Source organism: Urocampus carinirostris, chromosome 1 (genome assembly GCF_059441175.1).
Source record: "Urocampus carinirostris isolate Australia breed hairy pipefish chromosome 1, RoL_Ucar_1.0, whole genome shotgun sequence".
In the NCBI taxonomy this organism is placed as follows: Eukaryota; Metazoa; Chordata; class Actinopteri; order Syngnathiformes; family Syngnathidae; genus Urocampus; species Urocampus carinirostris.
This window is the reverse complement of record NC_142349.1, coordinates 72,788,505-72,799,377: the sequence shown is the minus strand read 5'-3', so window position 1 is coordinate 72,799,377 and position 10,873 is coordinate 72,788,505. Positions and strand designations below refer to the sequence as shown.

The 10,873-nt window shown below is 47.3% G+C and overlaps 1 non-coding gene across 1 annotated transcript; it reads left to right on the top strand.

The window, feature by feature from the left end:
• Window positions 1-7,898: 7,898 nt before the first annotated feature.
• trnae-cuc (transfer RNA glutamic acid (anticodon CUC)) lies at window positions 7,899-7,970 on the top strand. Its single transcript has one exon. It is a non-coding gene; the product is annotated as a tRNA-Glu (tRNA).
• The last annotated feature ends 2,903 nt before the right edge of the window (window positions 7,971-10,873 follow it).

Here is a 10,873-nt window from a genome sequence, read left to right as displayed (position 1 = left end):
ACTATGACAGACAGACAGACAGACAGACAGACAGACAGACAATTCCTCTTGAGGAATTGGAAAGATGTTCCTTTTTCTAGAATGGGTTTTCCGACAGTCAACTTTTTTTCTAGTAAAGTCCTTGGTGGTCTAGTGGCTAGGATCCAGCACTCTCACTGCTGTGGCCCGGGTTCGATTCCCGGTCAGGTCTATTATAATAGACGGAAAGACAGAAAATTCTTATTGGAGAAAGCATTGAAAGAGGTTCCTTTTATAGAATGGATTTGACGACAGTCAACTTTTTTTCTAGTAAAGTCCTTGGTGGTCTAGTGGCTAGGATCCAGCACTTTCACTGCTGTGGCCTGGGTTCGATTCCAGGTCAGGAAAACTGTTACACGCAGATAGAAAATTCCTCTTGAGGAATTGGAAAGAAAATTGAAAGATGTTCCTTTTTCTAGAATGGGTTTTCCGACGGACGGACGGACGGACGGACGGACGGACGGACGGACGGACGGACGGACGGACGGACGGACGGACGGACGGACGGACGGACGGACGGACGGACGGACGGACGGACGGACGGACGGACGGACGGACGGACGGACGGACGGACGGACGGACGGACGGACGGACGGACGGACGGACGGACGGACGGACGGACGGACGGACGGACGGACGGACGGACGGACGGACGGACGGACGGACGGACGGACGGACGGACGGACGGACGGACAGACAATTCTTATTGGAGAAAGCATTGAAAGAGGTTCCTTTTATAGAATGGATTTGACGACAGTCAACTTTTTTTCTAGTAAAGTCCTTGGTGGTCTAGTGGCTAGGATCCAGCACTTTCACTGCTGTGGCCTGGGTTCGATTCCAGGTCAGGAAAACTGTTACACGCAGATAGAAAATTCCTCTTGAGGAATTGGAAAGAAAATTGAAAGATGTTCCTTTTTCTAGAATGGGTTTTCCGACAGTCAACTTTTTTCCTGTTCATTCCCTGATGGACTAGTGGCTAGGATCCAGCACTCTCACTGCTGTGGCCCGGGTTCGATTCCCGGTCAGGTCTATTATAATAGACGGAAAGACAGAAATTTTTTTATCGGAGAAAGCATTGAAAGAGGTTCCTTTTATAAAATGGATTTGACGACAGTCAACTTTTTTCTAGTAAAGTCCTTGGTGGTCTAGTGGCTAGGATCCAGCACTCTCACTGCTGTGGCCCGGGTTTGATTCCCGGTCAGGGAAACTATGACAGACAGACAGACAGACAGACAGACAGACAGACAGACAGACAGACAGACAGACAGACAGACAGACAGACAGACAGACAGACAGACAGACAGACAGACAGACAGACAGACAGACAGACAGACAGACAGACAGACAGACAGACAGACAGACAGACAGACAGACAGACAGACAGACAGACAGACAGACAGACAGACAGACAGACAGACAGACAGACAGACAGACAGACAGACAGACAGACAGACAGACAGACAGACAGACAGACAGACAGACAGACAGACAGACAGACAGACAGACAGACAGACAGACAGACAGACAGACAGACAGACAGACAGACAGACAGACAGACAGACAGACAGACAGACAGACAGACAGACAGACAGACAGACAGACAGACAGACAGACAGACAGACAGACAGACAGACAGACAGACAGACAGACAGACAGACAGACAGACAGACAGACAGACAGACAGACAGACAGACAGACAGACAGACAGACAGACAGACAGACAGACAGACAGACAGACAGACAGACAGACAGACAGACAGACAGACAGACAGACAGACAGACAGACAGACAATTCTTATTGGAGAAAGCATTGAAAGAGGTTCCTTTTATAGAATGTTTTATAGAATGGATTTGACGACAGTCAACTTTTTTCCTAGTAAAGTCCTTGGTGGTCTAGTGGCTAGGATCCAGCACTTTCACTGCTGTGGCCTGGGTTCGATTCCAGGTCAGGAAAACTGTTACACGCAGATAGAAAATTCCTCTTGAGGAATTGGAAAGAAAATTGAAAGATGTTCCTTTTTCTAGAATGGGTTTTCCGACAGTCAACTTTTTTCCTGTTCATTCCCTGATGGACTAGTGGCTAGGATCCAGCACTCTCACTGCTGTGGCCCGGGTTCGATTCCCGGTCAGGTCTATTATAATAGACGGAAAGACAGAAAATTCTTATTGGAGAAAGCATTGAAAGAGGTTCCTTTTTCTAGAATGGGTTTTCCGACAGTCAACTTTTTTTCTAGTAAAGTCCTTGGTGGTCTAGTGGCTAGGATCCAGCACTTTCACTGCTGTGGCCTGGGTTCGATTCCAGGTCAGGTCTATTATTATAGACGGAAAGACAGAAAATTCTTATTGGAGAAAGCATTGAAAGAGGTTCCTTTTATAGAATGGATTTGACGACAGTCAACTTTTTTTCTAGTAAAGTCCTTGGTGGTCTAGTGGCTAGGATTCAGCACTTTCACTGCTGTGGCCTGGGTTCGATTCCAGGTCAGGGAAACTGTTACACGCAGATAGAAAATTCCTCTTGAGGAATTGGAATGAACATTGAAAGAGGTTCCTTTTTCTAGAATGGGTTTTCCGACAGTCAACTTTTTTTCTAGTAAAGTCCTTGGTGGTCTAGTGGCTAGGATCCAGCACTCTCACTGCTGTGGCCCGGGTTCGATTCCCGGTCAGGTCTATTATAATAGACGGAAAGACAGAATTTTTTTTATCGGAGAAAGCATTGAAAGAGGTTCCTTTTATAAAATGGATTTGACGACAGTCAACTTTTTTCTAGTAAAGTCCTTGGTGGTCTAGTGGCTAGGATCCAGCACTCTCACTGCTGTGGCCCGGGTTTGATTCCCGGTCAGGGAAACTATGACAGACAGACAGACAGACAGACGGACGGACGGACGGACGGACGGACGGACGGACGGACGGACGGACGGACGGACGGACGGACGGACGGACGGACGGACGGACGGACGGACGGACGGACGGACGGACGGACGGACGGACGGACGGACGGACGGACGGACGGACGGACGGACGGACGGACGGACGGACGGACGGACGGACGGACAGACAGACAGACAGACAGACAGACAGACAATTCTTATTGGAGAAAGCATTGAAAGAGGTTCCTTTTATAGAATGGATTTGACGACAGTCAACTTTTTTTCTAGTAAAGTCCTTGGTGGTCTAGTGGCTAGGATCCAGCACTTTCACTGCTGTGGCCTGGGTTCGATTCCAGGTCAGGAAAACTGTTACACGCAGATAGAAAATTCCTCTTGAGGAATTGGAAAGAAAATTGAAAGATGTTCCTTTTTCTAGAATGGGTTTTCCGACAGTCAACTTTTTTCCTGTTCATTCCCTGATGGACTAGTGGCTAGGATCCAGCACTCTCACTGCTGTGGCCCGGGTTCGATTCCCGGTCAGGTCTATTATAATAGACGGAAAGACAGAAATTTTTTTATCGGAGAAAGCATTGAAAGAGGTTCCTTTTATAAAATGGATTTGACGACAGTCAACTTTTTTCTAGTAAAGTCCTTGGTGGTCTAGTGGCTAGGATCCAGCACTCTCACTGCTGTGGCCCGGGTTTGATTCCCGGTCAGGGAAACTATGACAGACAGACAGACAGACAGACAGACAGACAGACAGACAGACAGACAGACAGACAGACAGACAGACAGACAGACAGACAGACAGACAGACAGACAGACAGACAGACAGACAGACAGACAGACAGACAGACAGACAGACAGACAGACAGACAGACAGACAGACAGACAGACAGACAGACAGACAGACAGACAGACAGACAGACAGACAGACAGACAGACAGACAGACAGACAGACAGACAGACAGACAATTCTTATTGGAGAAAGCATTGAAAGAGGTTCCTTTTATAGAATGGATTTGACGACAGTCAACTTTTTTTCTAGTAAAGTCCTTGGTGGTCTAGTGGCTAGGATCCAGCACTTTCACTGCTGTGGCCTGGGTTCGATTCCAGGTCAGGAAAACTGTTACACGCAGATAGAAAATTCCTCTTGAGGAATTGGAAAGAAAATTGAAAGATGTTCCTTTTTCTAGAATGGGTTTTCCGACAGTCAACTTTTTTCCTGTTCATTCCCTGATGGACTAGTGGCTAGGATCCAGCACTCTCACTGCTGTGGCCCGGGTTCGATTCCCGGTCAGGTCTATTATAATAGACGGAAAGACAGAAAATTCTTATTGGAGAAAGCATTGAAAGAGGTTCCTTTTTCTAGAATGGGTTTTCCGACAGTCAACTTTTTTTCTAGTAAAGTCCTTGGTGGTCTAGTGGCTAGGATCCAGCACTTTCACTGCTGTGGCCTGGGTTCGATTCCAGGTCAGGTCTATTATTATAGACGGAAAGACAGAAAATTCTTATTGGAGAAAGCATTGAAAGAGGTTCCTTTTATAGAATGGATTTGACGACAGTCAACTTTTTTTCTAGTAAAGTCCTTGGTGGTCTAGTGGCTAGGATTCAGCACTTTCACTGCTGTGGCCTGGGTTCGATTCCAGGTCAGGGAAACTGTTACACGCAGATAGAAAATTCCTCTTGAGGAATTGGAATGAACATTGAAAGAGGTTCCTTTTTCTAGAATGGGTTTTCCGACAGTCAACTTTTTTTCTAGTAAAGTCCTTGGTGGTCTAGTGGCTAGGATCCAGCACTCTCACTGCTGTGGCCCGGGTTCGATTCCCGGTCAGGTCTATTATAATAGACGGAAAGACAGAAATTTTTTTATCGGAGAAAGCATTGAAAGAGGTTCCTTTTATAAAATGGATTTGACGACAGTCAACTTTTTTCTAGTAAAGTCCTTGGTGGTCTAGTGGCTAGGATCCAGCACTCTCACTGCTGTGGCCCGGGTTTGATTCCCGGTCAGGGAAACTATGACAGACAGACAGACAGACAGACAGACAGACAGACAGACAGACAGACAGACAGACAGACAGACAGACAGACAGACAGACAGACAGACAGACAGACAGACAGACAGACAGACAGACAGACAGACAGACAGACAGACAGACAGACAGACAGACAGACAGACAGACAGACAGACAGACAGACAGACAGACAGACAGACAGACAGACAGACAGACAGACAGACAGACAGACAGACAGACAGACAGACAGACAGACAGACAGACAGACAGACAGACAGACAGACAGACAGACAGACAGACAGACAGACAGACAGACAGACAGACAGACAGACAGACAGACAGACAGACAGACAGACAGACAGACAGACAGACAGACAGACAGACAGACAGACAGACAGACAGACAGACAGACAGACAGACAGACAGACAGACAGACAGACAGACAGACAGACAGACAGACAGACAGACAGACAGACAGACAGACAGACAGACAGACAGACAGACAGACAGACAGACAGACAGACAGACAGACAGACAGACAGACAGACAGACAGACAGACAGACAGACAGACAGACAGACAGACAGACAGACAGACAGACAGACAGACAGACAGACAGACAGACAGACAGACAGACAGACAGACAGACAGACAGACAGACAGACAGACAGACAGACAGACAGACAGACAGACAGACAGACAGACAGACAGACAGACAGACAGACAGACAGACAGACAGACAGACAGACAGACAGACAGACAGACAGACAGACAGACAGACAGACAGACAGACAGACAGACAGACAGACAGACAGACAGACAGACAGACAGACAGACAGACAGACAGACAGACAGACAGACAGACAGACAGACAGACAGACAGACAGACAGACAGACAGACAGACAGACAGACAGACAGACAGACAGACAGACAGACAGACAGACAGACAGACAGACAGACAGACAGACAGACAGACAGACAGACAGACAGACAGACAGACAGACAGACAGACAGACAGACAGACAGACAGACAGACAGACAGACAGACAGACAGACAGACAGACAGACAGACAGACAGACAGACAGACAGACAGACAGACAGACAGACAGACAGACAGACAGACAGACAGACAGACAGACAGACAGACAGACAGACAGACAGACAGACAGACAGACAGACAGACAGACAGACAGACAGACAGACAGACAGACAGACAGACAGACAGACAGACAGACAGACAGACAGACAGACAGACAGACAGACAGACAGACAGACAGACAGACAGACAGACAGACAATTCTTATTGGAGAAAGCATTGAAAGAGGTTCCTTTTATAGAATGGATTTGACGACAGTCAACTTTTTTTCTAGTAAAGTCCTTGGTGGTCTAGTGGCTAGGATCCAGCACTTTCACTGCTGTGGCCTGGGTTCGATTCCAGGTCAGGAAAACTGTTACACGCAGATAGAAAATTCCTCTTGAGGAATTGGAAAGAAAATTGAAAGATGTTCCTTTTTCTAGAATGGGTTTTCCGACAGTCAACTTTTTTCCTGTTCATTCCCTGATGGACTAGTGGCTAGGATCCAGCACTCTCACTGCTGTGGCCCGGGTTCGATTCCCGGTCAGGTCTATTATAATAGACGGAAAGACAGAAAATTCTTATTGGAGAAAGCATTGAAAGAGGTTCCTTTTTCTAGAATGGGTTTTCCGACAGTCAACTTTTTTTCTAGTAAAGTCCTTGGTGGTCTAGTGGCTAGGATCCAGCACTTTCACTGCTGTGGCCTGGGTTCGATTCCAGGTCAGGTCTATTATTATAGACGGAAAGACAGAAAATTCTTATTGGAGAAAGCATTGAAAGAGGTTCCTTTTATAGAATGGATTTGACGACAGTCAACTTTTTTTCTAGTAAAGTCCTTGGTGGTCTAGTGGCTAGGATTCAGCACTTTCACTGCTGTGGCCTGGGTTCGATTCCAGGTCAGGGAAACTGTTACACGCAGATAGAAAATTCCTCTTGAGGAATTGGAATGAACATTGAAAGAGGTTCCTTTTTCTAGAATGGGTTTTCCGACAGTCAACTTTTTTTCTAGTAAAGTCCTTGGTGGTCTAGTGGCTAGGATCCAGCACTCTCACTGCTGTGGCCCGGGTTCGATTCCCGGTCAGGTCTATTATAATAGACGGAAAGACAGAAATTTTTTTATCGGAGAAAGCATTGAAAGAGGTTCCTTTTATAAAATGGATTTGACGACAGTCAACTTTTTTCTAGTAAAGTCCTTGGTGGTCTAGTGGCTAGGATCCAGCACTCTCACTGCTGTGGCCCGGGTTTGATTCCCGGTCAGGGAAACTATGACAGACAGACAGACGGACGGACGGACGGACGGACGGACGGACGGACGGACGGACGGACGGACGGACGGACGGACGGACGGACGGACGGACGGACGGACGGACGGACGGACGGACGGACGGACGGACGGACGGACGGACGGACGGACGGACGGACGGACGGACGGACGGACGGACGGACGGACGGACGGACGGACGGACGGACAGACAGACAGACAGACAATTCTTATTGGAGAAAGCATTGAAAGAGGTTCTTTTTATAGAATGGATTTGACGACAGTCAACTTTTTTTCTAGTAAAGTCCTTGGTGGTCTAGTGGCTAAGATCCAGCACTTTCACTGCTGTGGCCCGGGTTCGATTCCAGGTCAGGGAAACTGTTACACGCAGATAGAAAATTCCTCTTGAGGAATTGGAAAGAAAATTGAAAGATGTTCCTTTTTCTAGAATGGGTTTTCCGACAGTCAACTTTTTTCCTGTTCATTCCCTGATGGACTAGTGGCTAGGATCCAGCACTCTCACTGCTGTGGCCCGGGTTCGATTGCCGGTCAGGTCTATTATAATAGTCGGAAAGACAGAAAATTCTTATTGGAGAAAGCATTGAAAGAGGTTCCTTTTATAGAATGGATTTGACGACAGTCAACTTTTTTTCTAGTAAAGTCCTTGGTGGTCTAGTGGCTAGGATCCAGCACTCTCACTGCTGTGGCCCGGGTTCGATTCCCGGTCAGGGAAACTATGACAGACAGACAGACAGACAGACAGACAGACAGACAATTCCTCTTGAGGAATTGGAAAGATGTTCCTTTTTCTAGAATGGGTTTTCCGACAGTCAACTTTTTTTCTAGTAAAGTCCTTGGTGGTCTAGTGGCTAGGATCCAGCACTCTCACTGCTGTGGCCCGGGTTCGATTCCCGGTCAGGTCTATTATAATAGACGGAAAGACAGAAAATTCTTATTGGAGAAAGCATTGAAAGAGGTTCCTTTTATAGAATGGATTTGACGACAGTCAACTTTTTTTCTAGTAAAGTCCTTGGTGGTCTAGTGGCTAGGATCCAGCACTTTCACTGCTGTGGCCTGGGTTCGATTCCAGGTCAGGAAAACTGTTACACGCAGATAGAAAATTCCTCTTGAGGAATTGGAAAGAAAATTGAAAGATGTTCCTTTTTCTAGAATGGGTTTTCCGACGGACGGACGGACGGACGGACGGACGGACGGACGGACGGACGGACGGACGGACGGACGGACGGACGGACGGACGGACGGACGGACGGACGGACGGACGGACGGACGGACGGACGGACGGACGGACGGACGGACGGACGGACGGACGGACGGACGGACGGACGGACGGACGGACGGACGGACGGACGGACGGACGGACGGACGGACGGACGGACGGACGGACGGACGGACGGACGGACGGACGGACGGACGGACGGACGGACGGACGGACGGACGGACGGACGGACGGACGGACAATTCTTATTGGAGAAAGCATTGAAAGAGGTTCCTTTTATAGAATGGATTTGACGACAGTCAACTTTTTTTCTAGTAAAGTCCTTGGTGGTCTAGTGGCTAGGATCCAGCACTTTCACTGCTGTGGCCTGGGTTCGATTCCAGGTCAGGAAAACTGTTACACGCAGATAGAAAATTCCTCTTGAGGAATTGGAAAGAAAATTGAAAGATGTTCCTTTTTCTAGAATGGGTTTTCCGACAGTCAACTTTTTTCCTGTTCATTCCCTGATGGACTAGTGGCTAGGATCCAGCACTCTCACTGCTGTGGCCCGGGTTCGATTCCCGGTCAGGTCTATTATAATAGACGGAAAGACAGAAATTTTTTTATCGGAGAAAGCATTGAAAGAGGTTCCTTTTATAAAATGGATTTGACGACAGTCAACTTTTTTCTAGTAAAGTCCTTGGTGGTCTAGTGGCTAGGATCCAGCACTCTCACTGCTGTGGCCCGGGTTTGATTCCCGGTCAGGGAAACTATGACAGACAGACAGACAGACAGACAGACAGACAGACAGACAGACAGACAGACAGACAGACAGACAGACAGACAGACAGACAGACAGACAGACAGACAGACAGACAGACAGACAGACAGACAGACAGACAGACAGACAGACAGACAGACAGACAGACAGACAGACAGACAGACAGACAGACAGACAGACAGACAGACAGACAGACAGACAGACAGACAGACAGACAGACAGACAGACAGACAGACAGACAGACAGACAGACAGACAGACAGACAGACAGACAGACAGACAGACAGACAGACAGACAGACAGACAGACAGACAGACAGACAGACAGACAATTCTTATTGGAGAAAGCATTGAAAGAGGTTCCTTTTATAGAATGGATTTGACGACAGTCAACTTTTTTTCTAGTAAAGTCCTTGGTGGTCTAGTGGCTAGGATCCAGCACTTTCACTGCTGTGGCCTGGGTTCGATTCCAGGTCAGGAAAACTGTTACACGCAGATAGAAAATTCCTCTTGAGGAATTGGAAAGAAAATTGAAAGATGTTCCTTTTTCTAGAATGGGTTTTCCGACAGTCAACTTTTTTCCTGTTCATTCCCTGATGGACTAGTGGCTAGGATCCAGCACTCTCACTGCTGTGGCCCGGGTTCGATTCCCGGTCAGGTCTATTATAATAGACGGAAAGACAGAAAATTCTTATTGGAGAAAGCATTGAAAGAGGTTCCTTTTTCTAGAATGGGTTTTCCGACAGTCAACTTTTTTTCTAGTAAAGTCCTTGGTGGTCTAGTGGCTAGGATCCAGCACTTTCACTGCTGTGGCCTGGGTTCGATTCCAGGTCAGGTCTATTATTATAGACGGAAAGACAGAAAATTCTTATTGGAGAAAGCATTGAAAGAGGTTCCTTTTATAGAATGGATTTGACGACAGTCAACTTTTTTTCTAGTAAAGTCCTTGGTGGTCTAGTGGCTAGGATTCAGCACTTTCACTGCTGTGGCCTGGGTTCGATTCCAGGTCAGGGAAACTGTTACACGCAGATAGAAAATTCCTCTTGAGGAATTGGAATGAACATTGAAAGAGGTTCCTTTTTCTAGAATGGGTTTTCCGACAGTCAACTTTTTTTCTAGTAAAGTCCTTGGTGGTCTAGTGGCTAGGATCCAGCACTCTCACTGCTGTGGCCCGGGTTCGATTCCCGGTCAGGTCTATTATAATAGACGGAAAGACAGAAATTTTTTTATCGGAGAAAGCATTGAAAGAGGTTCCTTTTATAAAATGGATTTGACGACAGTCAACTTTTTTCTAGTAAAGTCCTTGGTGGTCTAGTGGCTAGGATCCAGCACTCTCACTGCTGTGGCCCGGGTTTGATTCCCGGTCAGGGAAACTATGACAGACAGACAGACAGACAGACAGACAGACAGACAGACAGACAGACAGACAGACAGACAGACAGACAGACAGACAGACAGACAGACAGACAGACAGACAGACAGACAGACAGACAGACAGACAGACAGACAGACAGACAGACAGACAGACAGACAGACAGACAGACAGACAGACAGACAGACAGACAGACAGACAGACAGACAGACAGACAGACAGACAGACAGACAGACAGACAGACAGACAGACAGACAGACAGACAGACA